Source organism: Lampetra fluviatilis, chromosome 4 (assembly GCF_964198595.1).
Source record: "Lampetra fluviatilis chromosome 4, kcLamFluv1.1, whole genome shotgun sequence".
Taxonomy (NCBI): domain Eukaryota; kingdom Metazoa; phylum Chordata; class Hyperoartia; order Petromyzontiformes; family Petromyzontidae; genus Lampetra; species Lampetra fluviatilis.
This window is the reverse complement of record NC_136278.1, coordinates 29,543,540-29,557,961: the sequence shown is the minus strand read 5'-3', so window position 1 is coordinate 29,557,961 and position 14,422 is coordinate 29,543,540.

The following is a 14,422-nucleotide window of genomic DNA, read 5'->3' as shown; positions in this document are numbered from 1 at the left end:
TCTGCGTGAGCAAAACATCAGCGAAGGCGGCAATCCAGTTGTTGGGCCACAGAATAAAACCGCGCGCACTCTCCATTGCCCGTGAGTGACGAAGCACAAGACCGCATTGGATCGCTTGGCAGTGATGGCCTCCGCAACACTAACGAGACAATGAGACCACGCGTTCACCGTGTCACCAAAGGTCGCTCTCACCTTGCAGCAACAGTTGTTCTGCAGTTCGTGTTTTAACTCGTAAAGAATGCATTATGTCCTCATTCATTTGTTTTAAACAGCCACTCAAACATGCCCCACCACTCGTTGGGATCTGTGAGAAAGAAAGGAGAACTCACGAGTGCTTAGCCTCTATTCAAAGGACAGCGATTCAACACTTCTGTCAAAGTGAATATTCTTTTGGCTGGAGACAATTGAAGGACATATTGAAACTTCACAAGTGGTGCACCCTTTTAAGCTGTAACTTGTACAGCTTATGGATTTTAGAATTATCTTTTTCAATTGCATACATTTCCCCGTGATCGCTGGGACGTTCTGTATCGCATTTTTTTTTTTACTTGGACTCAAGCGATCGGTGACACTTTTTAAGTATTACTATTTCAACGTGACAATTCAGTCTGCACCAAGAGTGACTCAGCACGTCCAATGTGTACCACGTGACAATGTAAACTCTTGCTCCGTTCCTTGTGGTTCTGTAGTTTACACGCAATCTTGATTTGAAGCTTTCCTGTCTGCAGGAATCCATACTCTTCGGTTCTTTCGGTAAAGTCACGTGGGTAGAAAAAAACAATAGATCACGACGTTTCGATCGCCACACAAGCAATCATCTTCCGGTGGGTCAGAGAAACAGGCTTCTGAAACAAGTCCTGATATAAAACAAGTCCTTATATATAGAGAGCCGAGAGGAGGGGGAGAGACTGTGGTTTGCCGCATCGGTCAAGAGGGTGGGGGTTAGAGATTGTGCCTCAGCGAGTGGGAAATCCAAAGATGGGAACTGAGATGGGGGGGGGGAGGTTGTGGTTGATGCACCTCCACAACGAAGAAGAGCTAAGGAGGTGGTCATTGTACTGTGAGGGATGAGCATGTCAATGTAAACGAACCAACGCAACGATGGCTCGTTAGACAACGAGGGAAACAAACCGAGGGACAAGACCACATCGAGGGAAGGAGAGAGAGACACACCGAGAGACACACCCACGCACAGAGAGAGAGACACACAGACACAGAGAGAGAGACACACACAGAGAGACACAGAGAAAGAGACACACATACACAGACAGACACATAGAGAGAGACACATACCGAGAGACACACCCACGCACAGAGAGAGAGACACACAGACACAGAGAGAGAGACACACACATAGACAGACACATAGAGAGAGAGACACACCTAGAGAGACACACACAGAGAGAGACAGAGAGAGAGAGAGACACACACATAAACACACACAGAGAGACACACCCAGAGACAGACACCCAGAGAGAGAGACACACAGACAGACACACCCACACACAGAGAGAGCCACACACACACAGTGACACAGAGAGAGACACACATAGAGACACAAAGAGAGAGAGACATACAGGGAGACACACACAAAGAGACACAGAGAGAGACACACACAGCACAACATCACAGCCAGTTACAGTCCGCTAAAAAACGAGAGCCACCGCCACATCGAGGGAAAGGGGCAACGTTGGCTTTGTTCGTGAGACATTTAGGCCGTTAATGTAAAGACATTTAACTTGGTAATGTAAATCTGAAACAAGAGTCGGAAATAACTGCTGACAATGGCAGGTAGGATGGTATTATCAACAACCAGTTAAGGCTTTACCTGGTTAACAACGTCCTTCCAATGATTTCTCAATTTTTACCCATCTTCTCAGTTGAAGTTATGTCTGTGTTCATATATCTGAATGGCTTCATACACTGATCTCGGAAAAAAACAATGTCGTGTGAGCCCACTGCGTTCAAGCAGTGATCAGCCACGGCAGAGGTATTGGTTCTGCCGTGTTTCAAATCTGCCTTGTGTTCGCGAACACGGTCCGAGACATGTCGTTTCGTTTCCCCAATGTAACTGCTACCACAGACACAACCTAGTTTGTAGACACCAGGGTATTGCATGTCTGGAATCACATCCTTCACGGATGGGAGCAGGTCACGGATTTTGTGTACTGTGTTGAATCGAACCTGGATCTTGTGTTTGTTCAAGATTTTGGAATTATTTTTGGTAACCCCTGCTATGTATGGCAAGGTGATGGTTTTGATTGGGTCCTCAAATGGTTCTCTACCCATGGTTGGGGATACAGCTTTGCAGATTGTGCGGTCCGAATATCCATTCATCTTGAGGGCTTGGTGTACGTGCTCCAGTTCACTGGATAGGTGGTGCTGGTCGGAGATGCAATGGGCCCTATGGTGTAGTGTTTTGATGAGGGAATTCTTCTGGGCTGGATGGTGGTGAGAATCAGGCTGTTTCTCTCTCTCACCTGAAGACGATTGCTTGCGTGGCGATCGAAACGTCGTGATCTATTATTTCTTATACCTACGTGACTTTAGCGAAAGAACCAAAGAGTATTACATACAATGTCAGCTTTCAAATGCCATTCATAACTATGGCTTTTAAGAGACGTTGCTTTGGCGTAATGGTTAGCACACTGGAATGCGCAATACAGAGATGCAGCAGTTGAAATAATGGCCAAGTTCTTACAATTCCCCCTGCCTGCGTCCACCCACAGTTAGTGTCTCCCCTGATTGCATATGGTGGGGTATGGGTGCCACGGTGGCAAGATGTGAACTACCTCTCCTGATATACAGGAGGTCGTGGGTTCGACCCTGACCCTGACCCTGACGCCTGGATATTTGGAGTTTGCATGTCTCTCTCTCTCAGTAACTATTGTTTCGCTACGGGAATATATATTCCCTTGGCAAAAGCACTTGCTAAATGTGTGCAGTTTGTACTTGCACTCGAATTTATTTCTGCTTATTTTTGACAACAGGCAATCGGTTCAATGATGGACTGTATCTTACACAAGATGGCCAGTTTTAATGGCGAGCCAAATGAAAAGTTGAAGGGGGGAATCATTCAGAACAAAGAGGTCGGTCTTGCTCTTTGTGACGCGGCTATGTTGGCCAGGAATGAATATTAAACTTTCCACCAGCAAACATAGCAACTAAACATTTCCCAAGGGCAGCGCTGCTCCTGAATTTTAATCAGGGATCCCTAAGGGGTTTGCTGTAAAAATGCCATCTTCAGTGACCATAAAGGTTATTTATGCGTTGTTGTGGCCCCGCAATACAGGAGCCCTAACAATCATCTCATCCTCAGGCAAGATATTGGCAAGTGCTTAATGCTGAGATAATCATAGAGTGTAACGTTTTTGAATAGGATGAGAAACATGAACATTACCATACAGCACATTCTTAATTTGCATTTATTAAAAAGACAGACAACACAAGTTTAATCTAAAATTAAAATATTATAAAAAAAAACTCTTGCACTTTGAGAAAGTTTAAGATGTTTCTTTATTGAACTTTTTAACCAAAGAAATAAAACTCGTCCAACAGGACGCACTCGTAGGAGATGGAGCGATACAACCAACTCCTGTGCAGGTGCTAGATGGATTATTACATCTCTGGATCGTGAGCTATAGCATCGGCTTGGGGATATCTTCATCCAGCAGTGGATGAACCATGGCTGGTAATAATGCTGATGACAAACTTATAGTATAAACGTAACACTGTCGTGGCTTTTCACGTCAATATCGATGTTTGAAATGAAAATATTGTTGGACTTTGCTTAATGAGTCGGCTATCTTCAAGTTTCAAGTTTCATTCATTAGGTATATAGCCCTGTGAGCCATGCGGCTCTTGAGTCGGGTGCAACCGCAACAAACAAAATATGGACGGAGAACATCCCAAAGCGACGATGCGCAACAGAAACATCCTGGAATAAACCAGCAAATATTAAAAAAAAAAGTATTAAAACGCTGTGTGCAAAAATCACAATGTGGTGCAAGCCAACAACAACGACAACCATGAGACAATTTAGATTAACCATATGTTTTCGAATCACCAAAATTAAGCTATAAAACAATTTAACAACAGTAATCATACGGTGCCTTCTCACAATGCAACCATTTTATGATGACCACGGTCGGCTACGTACGATGCGAAATAAGTTGAACATACAGCCACACAAGGCCTGTATTGGTGTTAAAATGTGTCTTTGCATGCCAGTGTGTTATTTCTATTTTCAAGCCTTTTTTGCGTGAAATCTGAAAGCGGTCATTTGAGGAAACCATAATGTTTCAGTGCAGGCTTAATTCGTAAGCAAACTCACGAATTCTGAGCGAGCTACTCTTGTGGTAACGATCACAATCTTAAGCGCCCACACCATCCCACAACAGCATTGATTATCATTTAAAACATTAGCTGGACACTCCAAATATCCGTTTTCTGTAGTTATTTATCTAAATGTTTTTTATTTGGACACTTTTTTGGTGCTGCCCTTAGAAGCAGGCAATCGCGTCTTTTTCAGGGCAAATATGGACAATAAGCATTTTAGTGTTCGGTTATCTTGTTTTCGAAGCAACTTGGTATAATTCCCACTTTCGAGAAAATTGACGGCGTAAGCGCGTTGAGGTGAGATTACACACAGGCCCCCGATGTTGCCAGCCAAGCTCTCCCAGGCTGTTGCTTACATTGGCAGACTGAAGAATTGTGAGCTAAAAGTGAGGAGGTTTCTTACTTTCTTATTTACCCTTTGCGGTTGAGAAGAATTCCTCCCAAGGTCGAGCGATCCTCTCTGAAGCTGAGACAATTCGGGTGATTTATTCTACTTAATAGCTGGTGAAACTCTTAAACTGTTATCTGACGTGAGCAGACCTTGGCCCTGATTCAGGTTGTAAAAACACAATTATGTTGGTTGGATTATTTTACCAAATTGATCCCTCAAGACTTGCCCAGAGGATATCAAAATTGCAGGGGTCAAAGTCCCAATGTCGTAAGCTTATTCTAAGTGACTTGTAATATCGTGCAATCATTTCTGGATGTCATGGCATCTCGTAAAAGTATGGCTAGAATACCAAGAAAAATATCAGCTGCTAGGTGAGTGGTTTACCAGAGAGGAAGAGCTCTTAAAATAAAAGTGTCGAGTGTTACGTCACATTGACTTTTTAATTTGCACATGCTTGCACGTCTTTTCTCAAAGTTAAATTTTTTTACGCCAAAAACAGCTTTTATTAATTAATTTTGTTTAATATGTACAATGTGACTTGCATAAATGTCCCATTCCGAATTTGGTAATATTTCACAACGTGATCAAATGCGGGAGAAGCAGCGATTGTGGTTGACGTTGGAGAAAAGGCCGCTTGGTGTTTGGTCTGGCGAATTCTGCTAAAAACCAGAAGCTGCTAAATACTGGTAGTTTTCATTAAATCACCTTTAGTTTGTGAACGGTCTCAGGCAAAAAGGAAATGACTTGCCAATTCTTCTTGTAGAGACGTGTAAAAGCAGGCGCCACCCGAGCTGCTCCAGCGAACTGTTATTGCATGACTGATCTGGCCCTTTGGGCCGGTGCGCATGTATTAAATGTATTCTGATTCAGAGACGGCAGTTGCAGATTTATAACCATTGTTAAATCCAGAATAGCGCCCCATAAATTACTCCAGTCCAAGTCGGCACATAAGCAGGCCCTCTTGGCTTTGCCTTTTATTTTCCTCCACCAACCCCTCCCGTTGTACCCCCCCCTCTCATCTCCCACCACCACCCCCTTCTGCCCCTCAATCCCCCCAGACCGCCCCCCTAGTGTGGGCAGTGTGCGACACGCCACAATGATTCAGCTGGGAAATCTGGGTCAGTTGATAGCACCTTTTAAATTAGTGTATCGCCTGGGGGCTACAGATATTAACGATCGGGGTGGGTCCATTACGTGGAACCTGCGGCTGAATCAATTGGTGGGGAGGAGAGGGAGGAATTTTCATCCTGGGACTTTAGCACTGCAAGTTGCTGTGCTTGGATTCCGACGACCAACATTCTATTACTTATAATGCTGGAAAGATAAACGTGTTGGTAAAGTATTAAATTCAACTCCACTGTGGGTTACAGTTGAAACTAACCTGTAAAAAAAATACTTTGCCAGATGTCATTAAAATATATTGCGATTCAATACTATCCGTTATAGAGGGCAAAAGGTAAAGCTAATATACGAGTTTTAAACATAATTGTATCTTGTCCATGTGTTCACATACAAGGTAATAATTGAGAACTTTTATAAACATAATACTCACTTGAAAGCACCAAATGACATTAAATAAGTTGCCTTGTGGGAGCAATTGCACTTAACTTCATTGACATGGTAGAAGTTGTGGACGTAGACTGAGCTTTGACCCTGCTGTGTCGATGCTGTTGTGTTCTTATGCTATTTTGGGGCACCACGTTGGCGATAGGTTAACTATCTCACCTGGGATGCAGGAGGTCGTGGGTTCGATCCCGACCCTGACGCCTATATATTTGGACTTTACATATTCTCCCCGTGGTCGTGTGGATTGTTCTAGGGGTCCACCGGATTTTCCCTCAACATTTTTAAAATCAGTATGTGGTTGCTGTACATTTCCACATGATAAGCAACTTCGTTGAGATGTCATATGTGGGCCTTGCCTGGTTAAAAAATAACTAAGCATTGAACAAGACAACTCCAACGTGTAAATCCTGTCCAATATCGCCAACCCCTTTGGGGTTGTGACAATTAATCTCCATCTCTTCCACAATTTGATGATTTGTCTTGATGCAGGCTCAAGATTCAATTTTCAGATACATAATGTTTCTTTTCTTGTAGTCGCGGAATGATATGAATGTACAGTATATTCTATTGTGAAATCTTACGCTATAGTAATTGTTTTATAATGTCAATATTGAAGAAATGTTACATCCTGTACACCTTGTTCCTGCGTGAATTAGCATCCACGTTTTCCTTTTCAGCTATGCAAATAGTGATTTAATAAACGTAACGTAAACAGTATTTTAATAAACACAGCATCGTGCTAAAAGCATCTAGAATGTACATTGCCTTCTCATTGCACTGTTAACCTCTCTAACCCCACTCTGCTATAAAGAAAGGCCTTTTTGAGGTGTTTACTGATTACTACATGTGTTTTTTTCTGATATAAGGGAGTCTTAATAATGAATATGGTGATTTAATTTTTCAATGTATAATCCCAGTGTTGTTTCAATGCAAGCACACTGAGATACAATCAATAGCTTTGTTCTGTTTTCTCGATCAATAGTGATACATAAGATGCTCAGATTATTAAAACTGCACACCTCACAATTATCAAATGTAAATGTGACTAATAGAACAGGTTAAATTGGAGACATCGTTACACGATGTGTCTGTCCCTTTTTTACAGCACGTTATGCGAGGGTAAAATATTAAATCTGAATTGAAAGACATTGAATTTGGTCACGACATTACAAATGTTTTCCATTAGCCTGTCTACACGTTGTTGTTGTTGTTGTTGTCATTAGCCTGTACCTTCACTGCTGGGAAAAGGCCTCCTCAATTTCCCTGAACTATTTTCTCTCCCTAGTTGCTCCTGCCCAATTGTACTTTCAAAACTCTTTGACTTAATCTCCATCCGCTACTCTTGCCTTCTAACTCGCCTTCCACTCCAAAGTTACTCCTCCATCTCATCTCTCTCCCCCATCTCATCTCTTTCCTGCGCCTCATCTCTCGCCTGCATCCCATCTCTCTCTTGCATCTCATCTCTCCTGCATCTCATCTCTCTCCTGCATCTCATCTCTCTCCTCCATCTCATCTTTCTCCTCCATCTCATCTCTCTCCTGCATCTCATCTCTCTCCTGCATCTCATCTTTCTCCTGCATCTCTCTTGCATCTCATCTCTCTCCTGCGTCTCATCTCCCTCCTGCAACTCATCTCTCTCCTCCATCTCATCTCTCTCCTGCATCTCATCTTTCTCCTCCATCTCATCTCTCTCCTGCATCTCATCTCTCTCCACCATCTCATCTCTCTCCTCCATCTCATCTCTCTCCTGCATCTCATCTCCCTCCTGCAACTCATCTCTCTCCTCCATCTCATCTCTCTCCTCCATCTCATCTCTCTCCTCCATCTCATCTCTCTGCTGAATCTCATATCTGTCCTGCATCTCATCTCTCTCCTGCATCTCATCTCTCTCCTGCATCTCATCTCTCTCCTGCATTTTATCTCTCTCCTCCATCGCATCTCTCTCCTCCGTCTCATCTGTCTCCTGCATCTCATCTCTCTCCTCCATCTCATCTCTCTCCTGCATCTCATCTCTCTCCTGCATCTCATCTCTCTTCTGCATCTCATCTCTTTCCTGCATCTCATCTCTCTCCTGCATCTCACCTCTCTCCTGCGCCTCATCTCTCTCCCGCATCTCTCTCCTGCATCTCATCTCTCTCCTGCATCTCATCTCTCTCCTGCATCTCATCTCTCTCCTGCATCTCTCTCCTGCATCTCATCTCCCTCCTGCATCTCATCTCTCTCCTCCATCTCAACTCTCTCCTGCATCGCATCTCTCTCCTCCGTCTCATCTGTCTCCTGCATCTCATCTCTCTCCTGCATCTCATCTCTCTCCTCCATCTCATCTCTCTCCTCCATCTCATCTCTCTCCTGCATCTCATCTCTCTCCTGCATCTCATCTCTCTCATGCATCTCATCTCTCTCCTGCAACTCATCTCTCTCCTGCATCTCAACTCTCTTCTGCATCTCATCTCTCTCAAGCATCTCATCTCTCTCCTGCATCTCATCTCTCTCCTCCATCTCATCTCTCTCCTGCATCTCATCTCTCTCCTGCATCTCATCTCTCTCCTGCATCTCAACTCTCTCCTGCATCTCATCTCTCTCCTGCATCTCATCTCTCTCCTGCATCTCATCTCTCTCCTGCATCTCAACTCTCTCCTCCATCTCAACTCTCTCCTCCATCTCAACTCTCTCCTCCATCTCATCTCTCTCCTCCATCTCAACTCTCTCCTCCATCTCAACTCTCTCCTGTATCTCTTTCTTGCATCTCATCTCTCTCCTGCATCTCATCTCTCTCCTCCATCTCATCTCTCTCCTGCATCTCATCTCTCTCCTCCATCTCATCTCTCTCCTGCATCTCATCTCTCTCCTGCATCTCATCTCTCTCCTCCATCTCATCTCTCTCCTGCATCTCATCTCTCTCCTGCATCTCATCTCTCTCCTCCATCTCATCTCTCTCCTGCATCTCATTTCTCTCCTCCGTCTCATCTCTCGCCGGTTGTTGTCCCGACGTGTCCCCGCCCGTGTCCGCCTGTGATTGCTTTCGCTTCAACGACAGCATTCTCAGTGACCCCCCCCCCCCCCCGCTGTTCTCCTTATTGCTTTTATTCCTTAACCTATCTCTTCGGTGTATTGTATGTATTATACAGCTATTAAATATAATTTGTGCTATATTTACGATATATGTGCAACAATGTATACATAAATCCGCAAAAGGTACTTGGTGGTTGACTGTATATTGATATGCACTGGACATAAGCTTTGCAGGACAATGCCAATTTCAAATGTGTATCAGAAGCAACATTGACATTCAAGTTTCATAGCCTTCTGGGGTAGGTAGTTCAGTCACAGGTCATTCAGATTTTATTAAAACGTTGAATGGGACATGGCAGCTCATCTATGAATTTCATCCGACATTATCCAAAGTATCAACAGAGTGGATTATCACAATAGACCATACTTAAAATTACGTTCTAAAATCATCAGGGTGATATTATGCTCAATTACAATTGCAGTACACAGATTTATTCAAACCCGCATATGATTCTGCTGTGACCCGTTTAATCCTGTGTTCGAATAGATGCACACACACAAATCTATGCTTATGTTAGTGATATAAAAGTATTGCTACTGAACGTAGGCTTATACGATTGTGTGTTGTCTACATAAATTGATAGCCACTGAAATAGGGCAAATAAAACACCATTGACGGCCCACGTTCTTTATCCGGTGCGACTCCCGATGAATGCAATGAGGAATGTTCCTTCCGTATGCTACCATTAAGATCACTGTGCTTTTCATTGTTGCCGCTCGTAAAATGAATCTGAATAAAAATAGTAAATGTTAGAGAGAAAAAAAACAAATCAGTGGGGAGTGACACACACAATAGAGAGCATATTGATTGGGGGGAAAATAAGTTGGATTGAGCAGGGCATGCATGTGAGAAGGGTTGATGGTCGAGATTGGTAATGGAATGGCAGGCGAAGGAGCGAGCACACCCAAGAAGATGGCCACAGTGGAGATGGAGTGATGCCGAGATTGGCTTGTGTGCAGGAGTGAGATGGATTTTGGCATCACAGAGAGATGGCAATGCCATCCGGGAAGACCCTTCATCCAGCAGTGGACAAATGACGGTTGATGGATTATTTTTCTGAAGCAGTGTTTTTGCCGTTTGTTAAAATCAAATACATTCGTTGCCCCACTACGTGATAGTTAAGCTAAAGCAATGGAAAAATACCCCCGAAGTGGATGACGCTTGGAAGAAAGCAAAACAAAAGACGCATGTTAATACAACCAATCGCAACCTTTCCCCCAATTAATAGAAAAAAATGTTCGAGCATGAACGATGCGATTCTAATATTTACGTCTAAAAATGCTACCATCGTCGCTGAACAAATATGTATTTAAAAGAGAAGAAACAATTTGTATATCTCGGCCTAATATTTTGAACGGTGGGTATACTGAGCACCAGAAATAACAATGAATGCATATTAAATAATTAAAATAATACTATTAAAATAGTATATGCCTGTATAGTATTAGTTATCAGTTAATAGCTTCAGCAGTACCTTTGGCACTATCTCACCACTACAGCCATGTACACAGGAAGGCACATCCTATTTTACTGTTGGTTCTCTAGTCAAAAGCAAATAGTAACATGATTCTTATTATAATTTTAAAATATCTTAATTCAGCTATCCATTAACAGGTATCCTTCGAGATCAATCGCGATGAATAATTCGCTGCTCCATTAAAATGTGTCTCCGATTCTTCAGTGCGGGTCACAAAATAAAATAAAAACGAATCTGCATGTTGGAAACGATAATTTATTTGATTTTTCTTGCATTGCTCATCCTTGCCACATTTTTGGTTCACGAGGTCTAAGCAGAATAACCAAAAAGGATACTAATTAAGTAAATAAAACCACGTGATAATGCAGTGGTTTCTTTTTTAAAGATTACCAGCGAAGTGTGACCCTATGTTTCTATACTACTCCAATTGCAGTCGCCTATTTGGTCTCTTTCTCTTTTCAAGCAGCCTTTGATCAGAAGCCTTCTCTTGTCACCATCGCCCCAGAGGATGGCCCTCTGACTTGACAGCAGCAGGTTTACACAAGGGACGTATTGACGTCATCATCACCACCACCACCACACCACAGCCCTCGCAAAGGGTTGCTGGTAAGGGGTCCCCGCGTGGGATTTACACGGGCGATCTGAGGTGCTTGTGAGATGAATTGCTCGAAAATGGCAACTCGTGAAGCTGTTCCTCGGCACGATGAATTTGAATTGCCAATATGCGGTGCAAGATCGGACTCGTTTATATGGCCATCGTAATTATTATCATCAGCCATGGTCAATCTCCTGCTGGATGAATGGCTCCCCAAGCCTCCAATATATTTCTAGCAAATCTTGCAATGCAATAATCCACCTCGCACCTGCACGTTAGCTGATTCCATTGCCGCATTCAGTCTGTGGACATCCCCCTTGGACACGTTTCATTCGTTAGCTGCCACTGTTATTATCTTTGACCACCGCCCACCATTCCTTATTCACAGTTAAAAAAAAAAATAGAATGATGTCTTTAACCTGCATTTGTTCTCCAATCCATGTGTCCCTCTGTCTGCCTCTCGTGATTCTAAGGTGTGCATCTCTTCATTTACACCCAGCGAGTGTTGCTCCATGTAAAACAGAATAATTTGCATGTTTCTTCGAAACCATATTTCAAAGTGGTCAAATACAACGGTGGGACACTTTGTTTTCAAGGCACATTGGTAGATGGGCAGATGGAGGCGCTGTATAAATTACGTTGAGATAAGATGAGAACTGCTTGTTAATAAGCAACCCTCTCTGTCTTGGATGGATATCAGAGAGGCAGTGTTTGAGCCGAGAAATTGCGAATAGCGTTGTTGTAGTGCTTTGCCATTTTAAACTTTACATTTAAGCAAATAATATCTCACTCCATATCGAATATTTTTTATGCTATGTAATAACATGCAATAGAGGATTCATTATTTTCAAAACTACAATTCTTGATCTTTAATCTTGTCTCTGAAGGTCTGAGAAATTCCCTAAGATATGTAATCACGACTTAAAGCATATCCTTGACCGGTTTTGGGTACACAATGGATTAAGCCATATTTTTCATTAAGTAAAAAAAAGTGTTGGCTGGGAAATGTTGCATACTCAATGCTCAGGATAAATGTCAAATATATATCCGATGCAAATGTCTCACGTCACCTGCTGTTTCAAATAAACTCACCGTTTCCACGTAATTTGTAATTGAGTGACATTTTTGGTAATGTGCAAAGTGCTTGTGTCCTTTGATTAAATACAAAAAAAACCTACACTCCACTTCAATTGAAAAGTGCACGCGAAATAATTTGTAAGTTTAATTTGCATTTTGTCGTTGGTCGTGAGAGGTGAAAAACAGGCCGCTACGATCATAATGTTCTGATTCATGGCATTTGCATAGCGCCCAGGAGACTCAATCACTGTTATGCACTTGGCGATGACTGTAGTGGATTATGTATGCAATGTAGTGTGCTTATTATGCCTGGGACCCTGCTGGATTTGGGGTCATGCATTGATGTAGCATTTTGGTCCAAAAACTGACTCGTTTCAAATGAAGGAGGAGATTCATTAGTGAAACGATTGAGGCAAATTGGCTTTTGGCAAAAGATTATGAGGCCATGCTGAACAGGTAGTTAAACGAAAAATAACAGATATTTTAATTGCATTTATATGAGCAATGGGGGGTTTGGGAAAAATTAGTCCAATTTAGTGAGTGAACTTTTCAACAGGGTCATGAAAGCAGAGGTCTAGATGGGAATACAGTTTCAATTTTTGAGATGTTAAAAAAAGTATTACGCACCCTCACCATAGGAATGTGGAATTCCCATCACAGTAAACAGAAGACGAGTGCAAGTCCGATGCTCAATTCAGCTGAAAAACCAGTGACTCTTTAAAACATACAGTCCAACATTATCCGGCTGCAGTCCAGAGCCGATCCAGCAAAACCGGCAAATACCGCTCCAAAGGTTGCAACGGGTCTGGCGATCGGCACCATGTCGCGTGACAAAAAAAAATAGGTAGCTACGCTTGATTCCGGTGTCAAATATTTCTCTACGGTACATTATACACTACGTACAACAATTTAAACATTGCATATACTGCACGTGTATATAACATCATCCCGTGCAGAGTCGTCGAGATTGGAGTGGTGAGTAAGGTACATTAAATACAGCAACTTTTTCCAGTAGGATATTTATTTGTGTCTCTTTGTAGGTTAATTTATGCCAGTTTCATCGAGTAAACACATTTAAAAGACAAAAAAACATATAACAGCATCAGTTTCAAGAAGCACGTATGTACGTGAACTTGTGTCTCACCGCATGGAGCCAACCGTGCTAATCGGAGGTGCAGGGGAAGGACAACAAATGAAACACGAATATCACTTCTGAAGAAATTAGTTTTAGATTTCGATTTAAAGCTTTCGTGACTGCAGGGATTCATCTTCTTTGTTCTTTCGGTAAAGTCACGTAGAATGTAAATAATAAAATAAAACATAATAAAGTAATGCTCACGACGTTTCGGCCACAACGCAAGCAGCCGTCTTCAGGTGAAGACCAGGTCTGTCGGGGAGACAGCGTCTCCATTCTACGTGACTTTACCGAAAGAACCAAGAAGATAGTTTTAGATTCTTTAAAGTGCATAGCTCCAGCGGCTTCCTAATATCGGCAGGAAGAGTGTTCCAGACGGATAGAGGTGAGATGGAGAGACTTGCATCCAGCAGTGGATCGATCATAGCTAATTTTGATGATAGAAGGGTGGAGTGGTGGTGCTGTGTTTATCCCACCACGTGAATGTTCGATTCCTGCTCATTAATGTTCTGGCCCTACTTTCACAAACCCGCACTGACTGGGAGGGCTTTGATCTTGCAGTGATTGGCAAGATTGACATGATTAAACGGGCCGCCTCTGATCACCATAAATAAACCTAAAAATGCATTAACGCCCCTCTTCTTGGTTCTTTCGGTAAAGTCACGTAAAAGGGAAATAATAAAATAATAAAAATAAAACATAATACAATAATTCTCACGACGTTTCGGCCACAACGCAAGCAGCCGTCCTCCGGTGAAGAACAGGTCTAC